Source organism: Rhinolophus ferrumequinum, chromosome 4 (assembly GCF_004115265.2).
Source record: "Rhinolophus ferrumequinum isolate MPI-CBG mRhiFer1 chromosome 4, mRhiFer1_v1.p, whole genome shotgun sequence".
In the NCBI taxonomy this organism is placed as follows: Eukaryota; Metazoa; Chordata; class Mammalia; order Chiroptera; family Rhinolophidae; genus Rhinolophus; species Rhinolophus ferrumequinum.
Window position 1 is genome coordinate 50,001,872 of NC_046287.1, and position 21,109 is coordinate 50,022,980.

The 21,109-nt window shown below is 35.7% G+C and overlaps 1 pseudogene; it reads right to left on the reverse strand.

Annotated features, from left to right (window-relative positions):
• Nucleotides 1–20,052: 20,052 nt before the first annotated feature.
• On the reverse strand, nucleotides 20,053–20,628 carry LOC117021733 (60S ribosomal protein L12-like; annotated as a pseudogene).
• Between the last annotated feature and the right edge of the window lie 481 nt (nucleotides 20,629–21,109).

Sequence of the window (21,109 nt, forward strand, 5' to 3'; positions counted from 1 at the left end):
GACTGTCTGAGTCCTGTAACCCTAATCAGGTGACTAAATCTTTCTGTTCCTCGCCTGTAAAATGGGAACAATTCATTCATTCACTTACTCATTCGGAAATATTTGTTGATATCTTACTATGAGGCAAACACTGCTCTATACATAGGAGAACATCAATGAACTAGACAGGAAAACCCCTGTCCTCAGGAAGCTCATGTCCAAAGAGAAGGGAGATATGGCTTTGCACTGGAGGATCTCAAACTAGATGGACAAACACAAAATAAGTCATTATCTAGGTAAGTATCATTTAAAATATATAAAATCTCTTTCATCCTCAATGTTTGCTATCAAAAGCTATAAATTATGCATGTAAATATGGGAAATAAAGATGTACAAAATGACCTAAATATGCTTAAACATTCTTAGTGAAGAAAGACACAGATCATCCCATGAGAAGTTGACAGTAACATTCATAAAGTTGTTGAAGGTAATAAATAATACACTCATGGAAAGTGCCTAGCCCAGGTTTTGGCACATAGTAAGAATGAATTAAATCTAACCATGCGTAAGAGCACTTCTTCAAGTGAGTTCAGCCTCCCTTGTTAACCTCCTCTTTATCTAACCCTCCCCACCTCACTCCCCACAAAAACATAATACCCCAACCTGGCTGGACCAGGCACTTCCTGAAGCTCTGCAACTTAGTCTGAAATGCCTTTCATATTCTGCTTTTTTATTTCACTTTTCCTCCCCTCTCATCAGCGTTATTCTCTAAACTAAGAAGATTTTATTTGTGTGGGGGAAATCCTTATAGATAGCTTGCAAATAAGAAAACTAAAAGCATTTTTATATTAGCTGAACTGAATAGTTTAGAATTAGACTTTTATTGAATTTTGAAGCTTTGAAAATTCATGCTGCTGGTGTATACAGAGGATAAAAATAGAACGGCCATTACTGGAATCTGCCTAGATACCTGATTTGTTTGCCTTATAGAAAGCTTCACAACAATGAAGGTGAATGCCTTCATATGGAGTAAGTGCTCTCCATTCAACCAAGGAAGGCCCCACCCACCAGGCTCTTCTGCTTGACATCTAGCAGTCTGCATTTATTTAACTTACCTACATGCCCCTTGTGGTTATATAAGACTGTCATCTCTGATATATTTAGATAAATGATAACCTTCTCTTAGCCAACATATCTGGTTAAAGAGAACAGCACAATTTCTGTTTTCCAATCCATATCCAACTCAAAATAGAAATCCAGAGAGTGTGGTCTGAACTTGTTTAAATTTAGCCTTGCTATATATATTAGTAGGCATGTCTAAAAAGATGTCCAGTACTCTTATTGTCGATGATGTAAAGATGAATCAGTACCAAACTTTAGACTTTCGTCAAATTATCTGTAGGAAAAGTGAATTCTAAGACTCAATAAAGAAATACAACTACAGCATAATACACTGAATTCTTATTCTCATTGCAGATAATATCAAAAACCCTAAAACCACCCCGTAACATTTTGTATAATGATGAAAAACATATCTAAGTAAAAATGGATTTTTTTTTATAAACTATCTTGTTTTACAATACACAATCCATAAAGCTAATATAACAGAGAATTTCTTTGGCAGGCCTATTGCTGGAGCCATGATAATAAAACTTTCTCATATTTTCAAAACATATTCGACATTTCATATCATTTATTGCAAAGGATAAAAATAATCACATTATTTTTAGGAAACTGTTTCTGCAACTTGAATTCATGACACCAGAATCTTCTAGAAAGTGAGATCTAAGAAATCCCAAGTTGGAATGTAAGTTTATGCTGTTGAAAGGAGATCGAAACCAGTTTGTGAAGAGTTTATGATAGATTTATAGTAAGTGTACAAAATGAAGTATTTAGAAACTTTTATGGCAATTTGACATTGTTGTAATATTATATTGTAGTTAATAAAAATATGAGTCCTCCATGGGCTGGAAATTTTAAAATGAAAATAAAACTTAGCCCTTCTCCACAGATAGATTGAAAGTTCCTCTTTGAGATGATAAGAACCTATTAGCCTCAGTATTGTAAATTTCCTAAGATCAGAAGTTTTAATATAAGACAAGTTCAGTTCTGGTTTTGTATTTGCTGGCCATATGTCCTAAGGATATTAATTGACTGTCTGAGACTCAGTTAACCCTATAAACTGAGGGAGAAAATAGTACCTACTTTAAGTGTTTCTTTAAGTGAATAAAATGAGATAATGTTTATAGAGAAATCAGCATATTTCCTGAGATATTTTTCAAAAACAAAAACAAACAAACAAACAACAAAAAACAACTGTTACTGCTAGAAAACATTCAACATTAATATTTGAATTGCATCTATGGAGTATGTGAAAAACACTGGGAAAAAATAACTTGCTACCTTTTCAAAGGACTGATTAAAATGATCAAACCACTTCAGTTTGTATACGGATTTTAGATCATCTATCAAATGAATACCATACCATCTAGCATTAATAGTATAATTAAATCATCCTAACAACAGTTCTTTAAGTAAATCACATTTGTAATCTAGGGTTATTTTATATGTCAAATGCTAATCTTTTTCTTTCTTTTTCTTTTTTCCTCTGCACCAGAGATAAAAAATACATATGCAGCTCGCATGTATTTTTCTTGCTACTCTTGGTTGGATCAATAACCTCCATGCCAATTTTTAAAGAAACTATTTTATGCTGCAATAGGTAATTTTCCATGTCCATTTTAAGTTTAATATTTCTCACTAGATCCATTCACAAGTATGTTTTATAGTGCCATTATCCAGTCTCCTCAGTGAGATAAATGTCTTTCCTTGGGCAATTGAGGCAAGGTTACCCATTTGTATCATCTATGAGTCAAACCCACATATTCTACGAGAATATGACCAACTATGTCTCAAGAAACTCTTTACTGAGAGGAGATCCAAGGTAGTGGACTAGATAAACATTATGCCTGCTTTTTTCTGTGAATACATTAACGTTACAACTAAATGATAGAATAATCAACCTGGAATCATCAGAAGTCTAGCTAAACAGAAGTTTTATAACTAAGGATATAAAGAAGAAGCCAAGTTGAGATTGGGAGGAGTGGAGGAGAAGCAAAATGGGTTAGTTCCAATCCTCCATGTGGTGGTTGAGAACCAGGAGGGATAACTCAGCCACAGAAGTTCCCATAAGATAAACAAGGGACCCCAGCTGCAAACCAGTCTTCCTAGCCCAGAGTACTGGTGCCAGAAAGAAGAGCACAAACAACACCTGGCTGTAAAAAAGCAGTGGAGATTCAGACCATCTGAGTGGGATGAAAGGCTGCGGAAAACCCAGACATAATTTATACAGCCCACACACAGACTCTCTCACTTGTAGGCACTCAGCTTTGGGCTCTACTGGAGGGACAGTAAGTCGGGGAGTGTTAGAGATATACAGGGGGGCAAACTGAGGTGTGTGGCTTTGTAGTGAGGGCTGGAGGACAGTCACCATTTTCCCTGTATGAGGTCCTTCTCCTGTTCATCCAGCAAGTGGGAGCCATTTTTCCTGTGTTGAGCCCTCCCCCACAGGCCAAATCTGAAGCTGATTGACCTGGTGAGATTCACTGCTTCACCTTGCTGACTCACTGTGACTACGCCCCACCCAACTACCCAAAACCAGAGTCACTGTCTCTCCCAGCAGCCAGGCCTGCCCGAATTGCACTCCTTCTTAAAAAAATAAATAAGTAAATAAATTTTAAAAATCGGAGTTCATGGGCCCCAGTTAGATGGTGACTGGCCTCAGTGTCCTCTGAGACTTTTGCTGAGTAGCTCCAGGCTCAGTACTGGTACTAAATCAGAGTCTACATTAACATGCTGACCAAACTCTTCCAACTCTAATAACTTTCTGAGACTGCCTCACCCAACTTGTGTACTGCATGAGGCTTTATCAGTGGCTGTACTTTAAGGGACTGGCAGGTATCAGCAAGCCTCAAGGTGTCCTGGCATTTTGTGGCACTACCCCAGGCCCAATACTGGTGGCAGACATCCTCAGTTTGCAGCATGGCCTCTCCCACACCTCCAGGTTTAGCACAAGCAGTGAACAACTAAGGATCACTTTGTAGCTCCTACCATATAGTCCACAGCTGGTCATGGCTCTCAGTGACCTGGACCAGCACGGAGACCCTTGCAAGAGGTCCCAGAACCTACCTACTTGGAGGTTACCTCAGACCACAACAGAGCAAAACCCAATTAGCCCCACAAGCAGCACACCCAAGGGGAAGACTTAATAGGCACCAGAGTACACATGGGCAAATCCCACACAGTGAGCTAAGCCCCTTGCACATCAATCTGTCAGCTGTGGATGTGGACAAACCCCATAGCCAAGCAATGGGAGGGTCAATCTCATCCACTGACATGCCAATAGAAATCAAGTCTCAGCTACAACAGGTGGACACACACAACCCACACAAGGGACACTCCTGGAGTACCTGGAGCAAGTGACCAGGGAGACGAGGTCAGGGCCCCACAGGACACCTACTACATACGGCCACCTGGCCAAGATTGGGAGACATAGCATATCTACCTAATACATAGAAAAGCAAACAGAGACAGCCAAAATAAGGAAATGAAGAAATACGTTCCAAAAGAAAGAATAGCAGAAAACTGCAGGAAAACAACTAAACAAAATGGAGGCCAGCAATCTACCAGAGATAGAATTCAAAACAATGGTTATAAGGATGCTCAAGGAACTTAGTGAGAACTTCAACAGAGAGACAGTAAACATACAAAAGGACATAGAAACCATAAAAAAGGAACAAGTCAGAAGTGATGAGTATAACTAAAATGAAAAATACACTAGAAGGAATTATCAGCACACCAGATAAAGCAATGGATTGAATCAGCAATTTGGAAGACAAGGTAGCATAAAACACCCAATTGGAACAGCAAAAAGAAAAGAATCCAAAAAAATTGAGGATAATTTAAGAGCCCTCTGGGACATCAAACATAAGAATATTCACATCATAGAGGTACCAGATGGAGAAGAGAGAAAGAAAGGGGTTGAAAACCTATTTGAAGAAATAATGACTGAAAACTTCGCTACTCTGATGAAGGAAATGGACATACAAGTCCAGGAAATGCAGAGAGTCCCAAGCAAGATGAACACAAATGGGCCCACACCAAGACACATCATAATTAGAATGGCAAAGGTTAGAAACAAAGAGAGAATCCTAACAGCAGCATAAGGCAACAAGTAATTTATAAGGGAGCCCTTATAAATTTGTTGGCTGATTTCTCAACATAAACTACAGATTGGCACAAAATATTCAACGTGATGAAGAGCAAGGACTACGACCAAAGGTACTCTACCCTGCAAGGCTATCATTTAGAATCAAAAGATAGATAGAGGACCTCCCAGACAACAAAAAAACTAATACAGTTCATCACCACCAAACCAGTATTACAATGAATGTTAGAGGGATTTCTTTAAGACAAAAAACAAAAGAAAATACCAAAATTATGAGTAATAGCTACATATATATTAACAATCACTTTCAATGTAAATGGTTTAAGTGCTTCACTCAAAAGAAATAGGAGTGCTGGATGGATAAGAAAACAAGACCCGTACATATGTTGCCTACAAGAGACTCACTTCAGATGGAAAGACACACAAACTGAAACTAAAGGGAAGGAAAAAGATGTTTAATGAAAATGGAAGCAAACAAACAACCAAATCAACAAACAAAAGTTAGGGTAGCAATACTTATACCAGACAAAACTGACTTTAAAACAAAAGCGATGACAAGAGACAAAGAAGGACCCAGTAATCCCAATTCAAAGTATTTATCCGATGAAACCCAAAATGCAATTTTAAGGGGATGTGTGCATCCATATGTTCCTACTGCAGCAGTGTTTACAACAGCCAAGATGTGGAGGCAGCCTGGGTGTCTGTCAATGGAAGAATGGATAAAGAGGAGGTGGTACATATATACAATGAAATATTGCTCAGCCATGGAAGGGAATGGATTCTTGTCATCTGCAGCGGCATGGATAGACCTAGAGGGTACTGTGCCATGAGTGGAGTGTAAGACAGAGAAAGACAGATGCAACGTGATTTTGCTTATATGGGGAATCTAAAGCACAAAATAAACAAACAAAACAGAAACAACTTCATAAATACAGAGAACATACTGATGGTTGCCATATGGGAGGGATGTTGGGGGTGAATGAGAAAAGGGGAAGGGATTAAGAAGTACAAGTTGCTTGTTACAGACTAATGATGAGGATGCAGGGTATAGATTTAGGAATACAGTCAACAAGATTGTAATAACTATGTATGGTGTCAGGCAGGTATTAGATTTGTTGGGGCGATAGATGGGAGGGGGTTAGGGAGTAGGGTGGAAAAGGTGAAGGGTTTAAGATGTACAAATTTGTAGTTACAAAAGAGTCATGGGAATGTAAAGCACAGGGAATATAGTCAATAATATGGTAATAACTACGTATAGTGCCAGGTGAGTATTAGACTAGTCAGGGGGATCATTTCTTAAATTACATAAATGTCTAACCTCTATGCTGTACACCTGAAATTAATATAAAATAATATCAAATGTCAACTGTAATTGAGAAATTTAAAAAGGGGGGAAAAGTGAAGGGGAATAAAAGGTCCAAATTTCCAGGTATAAACAAATAAGTCATGGGGATGTAATGTGCAGCATGGGGAATAGAGTCAATAATTTTGTGATAGCATGGGGTGGTGTCTCACGGTTGCTGAACTTATCATGGTGATCACTTCTTTAGGTATATAAACGTTGAATAACTATGATATACACCTGAAGCTAATATAATATTGTATGTTAGCTATATTTTAATAAAAATCTTTTTAAAAAACAAGTATAAAGAAAAAACTTATGAAAAATTAGTGGGGGATTTGTGTCATAAATCTTCTAATTGTACATTAAAATTTTAATATAAAAATAAAATAAAATACTTCAGGTCTTTAAAAAAATAAAGAAAAGAAAAAAGAATGCTGAAGATCGTAGATCATGCATTAAGGATATGGTTTATGTGAAAAAAACTGTCATAGAAATCCAACCAGCAGACTCATACTTAAAGAAAGGCCTTGACCCTACAGCAAAAGATTGGCTTTCTTTTATTAAAATAAAAAGTTTCAAGTAGAGAAAGGAAGAAAGAAAGAAAGAAAGAAAGAAAGAAAGAAAGAAAGGAAGGAAGGAAGGAAGGAAGGAAGGAAGGAAGGAAGGAAGGAAGGAAGGAAGGAAGGAAGGAAGGAAGGAAGAAAGAAAAAGAAAGAAAAAGTTTCCTGACGCTCCTTTAAGAGGCCTTTTAACTAATGGAAAACCTGTCTCCTGTGATGACAAAAATAATAAACATTTGTATTTTATTTTAAACAACAAATATACTTCCATATGTATTGTTTTATTTACTCCTCACAACCCAGTGGAAAGAGAGGACTAATCTTCCCAGCTTCTGGAGTTCTACAAGTTCAGAGGTAAGAGTAGCTTAACTATTAGCACCCATCTATCAGAAGTAGACATACCTGGACCAAAAAGTTGTCAAGGTGACAGCTGCTGGTTATTTCTCTTATAATAGATCACTTTCTGCTAAAAGACATTATGTACCTCCAGTACACTAAGCCACATGCACCGCTCTTAATTCTAGATTATATTTGATTACCGGATTTTCCTTTAATGAAACATTTATAATCATTTCCTTTACAACATCAATGTGCTCAGTTCCAGGAAAAATAAAGATTCATTAAATTATCAAATGCCAGTAATAGTTTTATTTAAGCCAGTAATGCTATATACATATAAATACCCAGAAATTATATTTTAAATTATCAACAAGGCTATTTTACTTAAGACAAGAAGATAAGCAGAGGATATGGGGACAAAACAGAAATATGCTTTGCCTGTGAACTTCTTTTAGCTAGAGAGATAGAAATGAGAAAGGGATAAGTGATTGTTTATAAGGAGTTTCTCTAAAATTTAACTATTTTGCAGTTTATCCAAAAACTTATCCTTGATGTATTTTCCCCGAGGGGATAAAATCAAGCAAGTGGCAGAGTCAGGCCTGAAACAAGTTTCCAGACTCCAGACACAGTTTTCTTCCTACCCCTTTGCCAGGCAGCCAACGAGGCTGTATTCATGACCTAACTCCCACATCTTGCCAGCACATCACATGTGTAATCCAGGGCTGTCTATGTAGGATCATTGGTGTGTTGAACTATAGAATCCGAAAAGCCCAAGATTGTGTTTGCTACGGTTGGGATTTAAGCCTGTCTGAATATGCCACTTTCTAGCCAAACAAACTAAACCCAAACCGAGGGAAATCTGCCAAGACAAACTTTCAAACCCCAAGTTTAAAAACATTGGAATTACCATCATGTAACACTCCAATGTAAATGTTGTCACATTGGGCCAGACCATCAGCTTAGGAAAGGCCAGAACTGTGGGAGGAGTTCACAGAAAATTGTTCGGTGTCATTGACTAGTTCTTGTTGACAATGGCAGAGAATGCTACTTGCCTGTCCCAATATTCCTTCTCCCCTTCTTCCTTTAACAAAACCCTGAATTTTAGGGGGACACATTGTTTCTTACACAAAAGATGACATTTCCCAGTAGACTTCTTCCGTACTAATGCCCACTGCTTTGATTCAAATCCCATCATTTCTGAACCAAATTGATGTAACAAACTTCAACTATTTTTCCTACCTCCTGTCTCGCCTACTTATGTGTTGTTTTTCATATTGCTGAGGGTGCTTTTTCTAAAATACAAATACAATTATATGTTTCCTCTGCCCGAAATTCCTTAACGTTCTTTATGATTGAGAACACTGTAAGGCAACTCCTTAGCTTGGCTCATGAGATTCTCAAATACCTGAGCCTTGGACATCTCTCTAGTCCCATCCTGTGCCATTTCCCCGTGATATAGCCTACATTATAACAATACTGCCTTACATGAACCTTCCTAAATAGATCAAACCCCTGTAACTTGTTATTTATTAGCCTTTGGAAAAACACTTACTCATCCTTTTTGAAACCTTGAAGCATCCTCTAACCCTACCCCTCTTCCTGGGCAGAAGCAGATATTCTCTTCTAGGTGCTCAAAACACATTCTATATATTCCCTTTTTATAGCTCTTATAACTCTGTTTTTTTATAGCTGTTTACAAAAACTGTATGTGTCCTTCTTGAAGAGAATGCTGTTTTTCTTGTTCATTTTTATGTTCTCGGAGCCTTCCTGGAGAATTTCAGACAATGTCGGCAGTCAATACATATTTCATTAATGAATGGTACAGACAGTTGGTGATTTTGGTGAGTATTGATTATTTTTATACTACTAACATTCCTTCCTTTTATTTTCCCTCCAGAAATCTCACATTCTGTAGGAACAGGAGATTCCCCAAAGTTCCAAGATACCAGTAAAGGCGTCCTCTAACTAACTGCATGCAGCAAGTTAAGATCCTTGATATAAATCCCTTCTTACATAACAGAAATTAGAAATGAGTCATATAATGCTTTTAAGATTGAGATGGGCTGAGATGGTGAAGACACTGTGGTCAGTGTTATTTAATTTAATTAGCTTAATTGATACTCAAAATAACTCTGTGAAATAGATGGCTTTATTATTCTATTTTCATCATTATTAAAATATATTTTATGTAGTCACGGTCAGTCATTAGCAAAAAATTACAACATGCTGATTCCAAAATTCTCTGCATGGGAACAACCCATGAATTGATGTAGTCATTATCTTTGAAAGGCAATTTTTCATCTCTTCCAACTGGATTCTCACATATTGTTTCTAGTGCCCCCTGAAAATCCTTGTCTTGCTCCAAAGAGCATCTGGTATTTAATGACAATATAGTAAAAAGTCACATTCTAATATTATCAGGTTTTTCCAACCAGTAGCTGTAATCTACCAGCCACAACTAGAACTCACAAAGCCACAACTTGAACTTTCCAAAATTAGGTATTATAGACATACATTTGTTTCTTGCTTTCCCTTTTTTCATAATGTACTTGAGATTCCAGAGAGAGAGAAAAGGCTGCCAGTACTGCTACATGAAGTCACCTTCTTATCTACTCAGATACTTACATGTCTCAAGCTCGTTGTCATGGCTCAAGTGAGAACAAAATTAACTTCAGCCCAGAAAATTTGAGAATGTTTATTTTAATCATAGTTTCATATTGGGCACAGGTAGTTATATTCAAGTATATTATTATATTTGGAAGGTCATGATCCTAGTTAAAATTATCTTGCTCATCATCTTGACACTACATCTAAAAGTTTATCATTACATCTTTGTTCTATAGAGGTGAAACATTTAAATCTTCAAGGAGTCCCTTTAAAAATAACTAATTGCCCTTCAAGTATTAATCTACTCTCTGACACTAGTACTTTAATTAATTATTAGTTCATTAGATCAATTTCCAGGGTTGTCACAAACTAGATCAAAACAGGGAAGAATGGTTCAGAGATACTAAAGAGGAGTAAGGATAACAGACTGGGGTGTGACATCATAATGAGGTTATTCATGGTGCTTCTGGAATTAAAGGACTGATGACAAAATTTATTGTGTGGTAATTTTACATCAGGCACTATCCAAGACAATTTATATTTGTTACTCCTTTAATTCGACATCCTAAGAGTAAATGAAGTATCCTGACTTTATAAATGAGACAACCTGGGCTTAAAAGTGTAAGTATCTTGCCCATAGTCATAGAGTTATCATAAACATTGGTACTAGAATTCAACTCGGACATTCTGGAATCTGAAACATACAGTTTTTTCTAAGTCCCTGGGGTCTCTAGACAAGGGGTAATGCGATGTAACACTAAGAACAGCCTCTCATTATTATATAAAGAGGAAAATGCCATTTTTTTCCCAACAAACACCTATTAAACCACCTCCTTTACACCAGGCCCTCTTTTTAGTTGCTGGGGATACAGTGGTAAACAAAATTTAAAAGTCCTCGTTCTTAACAAGTTTATGTAATATGGGGAGTGCATTTGGTTTTATTATACTTTCTGCTCTGTCTATAAATATCTTCAATATTGACAAAAATTACCACATTGTATACTCTCTAGTGTATATATTTTAATACATATACATATTCCACAAATGATAAGCAATTAAAATGTACTTACATTTACATTTAAAAAACAAATGATTCCCCTATGGAAGAGACATGAAGATGATATACATGGCCAAGTGAACTAAAAATACCAACTAAACTGTTAACTCCTACAGAGCTTAGCATGAATGTTGAATTTTCAAACATGTTAAATAATGCAGTGCTTTATACACATTGAAAACCTGTTTAAGTATGTGAATCTGTAGACATCTTAGCTGAGTCACTACTGAATTTTTAAGGTATTTTTATAGTTTTTTAAAAAAATATTTCATTTAATAGTTGTAAATGACCAAATATATGTCCTTCTCAATTATTACTGTGATAATTCAAGGCATCAAGATATAAACTATTTTCCAACTTGATGTAATTTTTCTTGAACAACAGGAGTTACAATGATGAAAGTCCCATCTCCAAGTTGCGTTGCCTAATTTTTAGTGCGTTTAAGTTCATTGAAAGAACTTAGTGCACAAAATGTATGCAAAGCTACTACTATATGAATGAGAAATATGTAAGTTTATTTAATTTAACTTTTCTACTGATCTGAATAACTCCCTCATGCACATTCCATCCCTTATATTCACTGGAATAAAGAATAAGAAAACAGTATAAGAGTAGGAAACCAAATAAAAAAACTAAAAAACAAACAGAAAAAAAAACACTTTTCAAAAAAATTTTAGGAAACTAAAAGCATTTGCATGTTTTAATATTATGCTTCTGTAATTTACATTGCAAATATTCACATCTTAAAAATAATCCTACAGCTCATGGGAAGTCAAATATTTTAGCAAGTGTCTCTAATAAGGCATTCTGCATAGGTATCAATAAAATGAAGCAGTATAGTGGTGAATACATAGACAACTAAAGGACACACCCATTATCAGGTAAGCAATTTTAACAAATCCAATTGTTGGGCTCAGCTTTACACTTTCATTAGCAATCATGCTCATAGCTTTATTCGAAGTCACACTCTTAGTTCACTGAGGTTTGTCACTTACAAGAAATCAATGACTAAATTATAGTTCTATGTAAATTCACTGATCTTATATTTGTTAAGGCAGACCCCAAACCTATCACTTTTCCATGCATTAATAATAATTTTAAGCAAAGCCTACGGTCTTAGCTAAATTAAACAGAACATAAAAATTGTCCTTAACCATAGAATTACAAATAGGAACATGAATAATACATATATAAAGACAATAACCACTTTAGACTATGAAGATATAGGCAGAGTTATTTGGTCTTGAAATTGTTGGGACTAGAGGTTCATGTAGGATCTAAGACTTAGGCATGACATGATAAAAATATTTTAGAAAAGATTTGTCTGACTAATCAGGGAAGGTAGAAGAGCAAAAAAGACTTAGCAGTTATTAGATGGCAATAATGTGATAAAAAGGTAAGAATGTGTAAAGAGATATTTAGTTGTAGGAGACACATATCAATCCTTCCCAAACACAATATTCTTCAAGGATAACATTTGTACATGTGTGCTTGCTTAGCTTAGAGAGGCACTAGTCAAATTCACTCACTGCTGCCTCCATTTTACTTGAGACTTTAAAAAAAATTATCATTAAGATGTTCCACATGTGCTTTTCAAAAGCTCTTGTAGCTAAGCCAATAAACCAATTAGATCAGCCTAAACAAATTCTTAACCTCTGAGAATTTCCTGTACCTTATGCATGTGTAAACATTTATGGCATTATAAAAATTGTAAGAGTAGAAAAATGCAATTCAGGCATCTGTTTGTGAAATAAAGTTCTCCTAACTTTCTATTTTTCCACAAGTTTCATAAAAGTGTTCATGGAAAAGTATCAGTAGATGAAAAGAAACAAAAAATTCCAAACAGTTGTGTATCTGCCATGTGGAAGTAAATTGTTATAAAAACTAATTCCATTATTTATTAGTCCTAGATGTCCATTAATGTGCTATAACTCAATTTGAAAATGCACTACAAAGACAAAAACACTAATATTTAGAAAAATAGTCTAGTTATACAAACTCACATACTTATGTATACACCTTCACAGTTCTTATGAAAGAAATATTTGATTAAAGGGTGTTCTCTCTAACAAAGGAAAATCAACCAAAAAAATTAATTAAGCATAAGAAGATGGGACATTTAAAAGGCCTTCTATTTGTTCTGTGACTTGCATTTTACAAAGTATCATGATACATATAATTTTTAGTCATGATGATGGTGACCAGGATGACTATTTCTGTCTTGGCAGTGACAGTGACTCAGGTTCCCAATAGAAATAGTTTAAAGGGCACACTATAGACAAATATGCACTATTTATTTATATGGGACCTTAACTTTTAAGCATTTTCCTCATCTCTCCTCTATTACCACCCCCATAATAACACCATCACAACTAGTCAGCCTCAGGGCCTAATGCATTAATTACACTGAACATATATTTTCTTGAAACCTTGTTTTAATCCTAAAAATTTATGTAAATTTCAAATATTCTGCCATAATGTGTTAATATTTGTTTTGATGTAAAAGTTTTTCCCCATCTCCAAATCTTTCGGGAAGAGGTAGCATGTTGATCATGTGGCTTTGAGGACAGCACTAATATACTGTGTCACACATTGCCAGCTCAGCTGGAAAAGCACTTCTATAGTGTCAAAATAACAAACCCTAATGAACTAAAGTAGGTACAAAAAGAGTATTCAGTCCCAAACCTCCATCCATCTGGTAGTTACCTTGGTACCCACTTATTCTTCCAGTAAGGGATGGGAAAAATTTAAGAATGCTACTCTCTAGGGAAGATAATCTTATCCTTTAAGTTCACCATACATATGCACTTCCTAGGAGAGAAAAGCAGAACAATGCAATCCAAAAGGAAGAGTCAAGAGGATAAAAAAAAGCCCCAAAAAGAAGAACAAAGAGTTGGCTTACTATGTGAATAAAAAAGCTTTCGACTTCTCTCCATTCCTAATTTTGAATCCCCACCTCTTAGATCTACAGCTATTAGTGTTCTTAGCCTTGACTTGTTATGACTTTTACTTAGGGTTTGAGTTGGATCTTTCTTCTACCTAAAGGTTGGATTCTGACCACTTTCATTCCCCTACGTTTTGAATTTTCTTCTGTTAATGCAGGGATCTTCACAATTAACCATAGATAATGTTTTTGATAATGGGGAAATTAACACAATATGACAAGAGTCCTACCTGGAACATTAGGAGATTAATTGTCCATCCTTGCCACTTCTTCCATGAATTAACCTGGGTTCAATGGATAGCTCTGCTCCTTAAAGTCTTCTGATTCTCCCTGTGGGGTTTATCCACAAGTTACTAACTTGGATCAGGTCATTCGCTTTGTTAATTTTTACCACAAGCTCTGTTATTCGTTCTACCAAGAAATCACCTCTATTTGTTTGTCATTTCAAGTCATGATGTTGAGCCCCAATACATTAGACAGTTTATGCAATGTATAACACATAAATCAAAGATGTCCAAATCCAGTAAAACAAAGAATCTCATAACATCTCTGTGTGATGAGTAACTATACTTATTATCATTTAAAGAACAAAAAAAAAAATTCAGAAATTAATTTAATTACCCGAGGACTCCCTAATAAGAAGGACCAGAATTCAAATCCAGGTCAGATTTACCCTGAAAGGAAAGTCCTTGATGATCACACTCTTCGGCATCCTTCCTTCCCTTTAGTGCTGATCTCAGAGAATTTAGCTCTTAAATTTCCTTTTCCAATATGTCTAACATTCTTTCAATTCCTCTTTCCCCCTAAATTGCTTGCTTTGTGAACAAGCAAACAAAGAATGGCTTATTAACATATAAGAAAACTGAAAAAATAAACCTCTATACTATTTGAATATTTCCCATTATTGTACATTTATTTTCTTAATTCATCAGAAAAAAAAGGACACTAAAAAATTCTGACCTTTAGTGATACTACTTACAGAAATTCCTCCATGTTCACTATCAGATGATATCGATTGCTGCTTAAATATATTCCTATCTTAGAATTACAGTATAATAAGTCTTTTCTGTACCATTAGGTTTAGAATTCCATGATTATTTTTAATTATATTTAGTTATAAGAGGTTTAGAGACAGCCCAGGGAAAACTGATAAAAATTTGTTTGGAAATAGCACCGACAATAATAAATAAAAGGACTAGTGTGTGGGCATGTGTATATAGTCAGAGGGAGTTTAGCTAAACCAACGGCTCCCCAAAGCAGCCAGGAAGAAACTTGCCCTTTAATAATGATGATCAAAAACTTCTGTCATAATTACTTAGAGTTGTGGTTGATTGGCTATGTACTTATAAAAACCTAGAAGTTCTGTCAGGTTAAAGTTGAAGTACACTGAATAGACATAGAAAAAAAAAAACTTCTTTCATCTTAAAAAAAAAGAAAAACTGTTCAGATAATAGCTTTTTCAGGGGCACATAGCAATTTCCTAAGAACTGAATTTCTTTTAGGATGATGCCTTATTATTTCTGTTGTTGGTTTTATCATCATCACCATTACCATCATCATCATGATCATCGTCTTTGCCATCCTGTAGCACTTGTTTCAATTGTCTTTTTGTTCAGTAGACCTAGAACTTGTTCAGAGTGATGCATTATGGTTAAGTAAATTCATGTATATTGCCATTTGGGTGGTTGCAATAGCAATAGTTACATTCCCAATTATTTTCAGAGTTATAAGTATAATACTAGAGAAAGTAAGACAAGGAATAAAAATTCACTGTTTTTTTAAAAAGTGACAAAAATACTATAGAACTTTGAATATCCGTTTTATATGTATTTATAATCATGTTCTTGTGTCATTGTTTGTCTTTAGAATCTTTCTTTTAATGCCTATTCAAATATGTTTCAGAAATTCTACATTAAGCTGTTTACATTGTACAAATTGCATGTATATGTTCTTTCTCCAAAAAGAAAAAAAAATGTCTATTTTTATTAAAAAGAATTTTCTGAAGTTATTAGCTCCAAGAAATTAAGAAACTGAATGTTGTATGGCCGTATTTCCAAGAGGGTTTGCACGGGAAAAATAAAGATTATTTCTTGTTTATAATATCTTAAGCCCAGTCACACAAATAGACATGACCACAGTATATTGTAAGTAATTTGGAGCACATAGTGTGTATGTGTGTGTGTGTGTGTGTGTGTGTGTGTGTGTGTGTGTGTCTGTGTGTGTGTATCTATATCTATATATGTAGAGAGATATACATATATAGATATATATTTATTTTTATATATATTTGATATATATATAGAGATACACACAAATGTAGACATATACATATATAGATATATACACACATATACATATAGATATAGATTTGTTTTTAATTTGTTGTATGTGTGCCTCTTTGAGACAGTTTAATCTCGATTACCAGCTCACTGCATTAACACACTAAAGACTCATTCATAAGGAAACGCATTACGTATATCCTCTACACAGTGATGGCAACAGCAGGCAGTCTTTGGATATGACTTATGTTACAAAGAACCCTTGGTGTGTAAATGGAATACATTGTTCAACCAATTTAAAGAAAATATATATGAAACAATATGTTTTCCATAAACATCTTTTTTTGTAATATTGGAAATGTAGTTAACGTATTGGCAACATGTCCCCATATCTTATTTTATTCAACTGCCAGAACTTGAAGTTGAATAGAATTAAAGCAATAAGGCTGAATCACAAAGCAATATGAGGTGAGGGGAACTGAATGAAGTATTGTGCTAAAAAATTTGTGTAGAAAGATTATATGAAAAACAGAATAATTTCAAGTTACACTAACCTATACATATTCTAAACTGGAAACTAATCAAATTTGGCTATTTTTTTTTTCTACAATTCTATGTCTCATGCATAGATCTTGCTGTTTATCCAAGAACCTTATTTGTAAGTAGACAAATATGTCTGAACATAAGATTCAAAGGTGAGCTGGAGAAAACACCATGCAAAACTCTGAACAGCCCAGATGGTCCATCAATAGTTAATTAAGTAGCAGGTCTTGAAACAGCTATGACGCTGCAGACACAAATGCTTCAGTCTATTCTAGGGTCTTATAAGGAGAAAACCAAAACTTCTGGAGCAGGCATTAGGTCTCTGTTATTTTATTAGGAAAACCAGACAGAAGTATACACACCCACACACACAAAATCCACAGTACAGACTAGAAGAATAATGACAAAACTAAGAGACTGAACGACTTGGGATATGGGTAATGAGATATAAAGTCTTCAGCACAGATCTTTAGTCTTTGCCAGCCTCTTTAATCTTGTTTAACGCAACTGGGACTAAAAGTCATTAGCCTCTACCATCTGTTCACATAATTACATAAAGAAGGAGTGAGGTCCACATTCTATGCCTGGTTATCCTTGTCTGCATTCATTGACCTCTAGGAGCCCCCAAAACCTTTAGAATAAACTGTGGATGTAAGGAATAATATTTAATAATAATCAAGTCAATCTTTATAATAATCAAGGCAAACTGGTTCTGTGTTAAAATGTGCAAGTTCCTTTAGCTCTCTGAGCCTTCAGTTCTCCATCTGTAAAATGGTGTTATTAGCGCTGTGATATAGATAAAAATGTTGTGAAGATGAAGCGAGATGACGCACATGACAGCAGCACTGTGAAAAGTACATTACCATTGCAGAAAAAAGTATTAGCTGCTGCCATCATGGCAACAGTGTGGATGATAAGGATATTGTCTTCCTTAATTTCAATTGAGAATATATCATTAAGCATATAAATCAGTATCCGGTACATAATGGGCATTCAATAAATGTATGTTGAAAGAATCAGTGAATATAACAGCATAATTGTGGAATGGATATTGATACTACCATGCCACATAGAACAAAGCTCATTTACAGAGGGGTGAAATGAATAATCTCCCAACTTGGAACCAATCCAAGTGGGTGAGCAGAGATATCCCCCCACTGCATCCTGTTATTCTATCACAACATCATTCAACTTTAACTGTGTGGTTCTCAATAGATCAACACAGCACAGGGCAGAGAGAGCAGGTTTTTCAATCTAAAGTGTGGAGGAGTTAACTGATGTCCAAAGAAGTCAAGCATTTTGCCTAAGGTCATTGTGTATGTCTTGGGAAAATGGATTGTAAGCTGATTTTAGTGATATGAGTGAGGGAAGGCAGAGGAATTTTGTTCTGGTCCCAGGATTTCCATGATCTAAGTAATGAGCCTAACCCAATGGATGCCTCTGGGCAAATAGGAGTGAGAGTGACATGTTCTCATATTCCCAGGCTTCATTATGGCTGTCATTTGGCCTCTTAGCTCATGACACAATAACCCATGCTATAAAGAGTTCTTTAATCCTTACCACTGCCTTCCACCGTGAATATTCTATTTTATACTTAAAAAGTACACCACTGTATATTTAAATACAGCTTCTTTACATTTTACTTATTTTTTACATTCCATGGAAAAGTAACATAAAATGTGACAAGCATTATGAAAGTTGTTCCTTGCATAAAAAATCTTTTTCACGGTGACTTTGAAGCAATAAAATATGATTCTTCCAAACATGTTATGATTGTCAAGTGTGGGAGGGAAACAAAACACAGCACTGTCTACCTGGGCACAAATTCTTCTTTACTAGAATATATTTGACTAACATAGACTAACTCTTGTTTTAAAAGGACATGTTGATAATAATAATAAATAAAACTAACAATGACTAACTTATCTTGATACATTTACTATGCTCTAAGCAATTTATTCCTCAAAGATGTTGGTCAGTATCTTGCTGTTGGTCACACAGCTAGAAGCAGCAGACTGGGGTTGAACACAGATGACCTGATTCAGAGCCTGTGTTCTCATACAGCATAGAGGCTACACTTCATAGGTACTTAAGGATGCCAAGCACTCTTTTTGGTGTTGACAGTTTGGCAGATATAGTACCTTCTCGACTTCACGAAGCCAAACAATGTCTGCTAGCAGCTTTTATAAAAGATGGCTATAAATTGTAGCCATAGGTGGAACACCACTGCTTTTTAATTTTTTTTTTTTTTGGTGTCTCTGTGTGTGTGTGTGTGTGTGTGTGTGTGTGTGTGTGTAAAACTGCTTTTCAAGAGAGCCTTCACCATGACATTCACTGTTTCTATATAAAAGATGTGGGAAAATTCAGATTAGTCACAAAGTTGCCTCTCCTGACTAATTATTTAAAAATGGGAACGATAAAACTTGTGATTTTCTGTTTATTCTGGCTCTAGGAAGTTCTGAGAGAAGCTTTGAATGAATTGTAGTAGCTTTACAAAGTTAAAGTTTTATTGTTGTTGTTCTGATTATTTATTCTTATTTTCTATTACTTAACTCTGTTATTTTCACATTAATGTAAGTTAATACAATGCTATTGCTTTACTGTAAGCATTTTTAAGTGTGTGGGGTTTTTTGTTTTGTTTTGTTTTTGTTTTTTGCCTTGTATTTTAGTTTTCACATCTTGAAACAGACCTGGTTTTTCATAGAAGAAACTAAACTGGACTGTATTGGTAATTTTTTTTTCTGTTTTGCTTGTTTATTTTGTTCTTTAGATTCCACATATAAGCGAAATCTCATTGCACCTGTCTTTCTTTGACATACTTCAGTCAGCACAATACCATCAGGTCCATCCATACCGCCGCAGACAGCAAGAACTCATTCCCCTCTCTGGCTGAGCAATATTTCATTTTATATATGCACTTCCTACTCTTTATCCATCATCCACTGATGGATACCCAGGCTGCCTCCACATCTTGGCCATTGTAAACAATGCTGCAATGAACATGTGGATGCACACGTCTCCTCGAAGTAGAGTTTTGTGTTTCTTTGGATAAATAACCAGAAGTGGGATTACTGGGTCCTTCCTTGTCTCTTGTTATAGCCCTCGTTTTTTGTTTCTGTTTTTGTTTTTTATGCCAAATGATCTTTAATTGAAATATTTTCCTTTGTAGTTTTTAACTAGTGGGGCATTCTACTGCACTGCTGTTGATGTCCTTTATGATGCCATGAGGGTGGCAACCATCAACATTGCAGCCCACAGGCTGTGCAGTCCCCAAGATCTCTTTAGCGGTTCCAGAGAGTTCCCTAGCTAAAGATCGGTGCCACATCTGTTGGGCAATGTTGACAATCTCATCAAAAGTAATATTGCCACTGTGCTTGCTTATTTATTTATTTATTTGCTTCTTTCTGCCTCTTGGTGTTTCTTTGAAGGCTTTGATGATCAGGGCAGAGGCAGAATGTGCCACCTCAATCTAGTTCTGTCTGTTCTGCATGGTGAGTTTCACTGTGATCCTCAGACCCTTCCAATTACCAGTTGCTTTAGTGATGTCATCACCAAACTTTTTTGGAGATGGACTCAGGGGGCCGATCTTGGGGGTCAGGGCAGATGCAGCACCAATTTCCCCACCAGTGCACCTCAGGTATACAACTTTGACCTTGTTGGAGTTGAAGTTTGGTGGCATGGTGGAGGCTGCTGGGGTTGGATGAACCCAGTGTCCGGACAACTGAAGAAAGTTGCACCTTGGCTTCCTCTGAGCCAAAGCTGAAAGCTAGCTTTTGTTTTAAAATCTATTTTGTCTAGTATAAGTATTGCTATTCCAGCTTTTGGTTATTTGTTTGTTTCCATTTTCATGAAATGTATTTTCCACCCCTTACTTTCAGTCTGTGTGTGTCTTTTGATATGAAGTGAATCTCTTATAGGCAGCATATTTAAGGGTCTTGTTTTCTTATCTATTCAGCCATCCAATCTTTTGATTGGAGCATTTAATCCATTTACATTGAAATTAATTATTGATAGATATTTAGTTATTGCCATTTTACTATATAGATACACACACGCACACACACACACACACACACACACTGTTTTTTCATCTTAAAGAAGTCCCTCTGAGATTCCTTGTAATACTGGTGTGGTACTGATGAACTCCTTAACTTGTTCTTGTCTTGGAAGTTCTATTTAACTGTCCTTTGATTTTAAACGATAACTTTACTGGGTAGAGTAATCTTGGT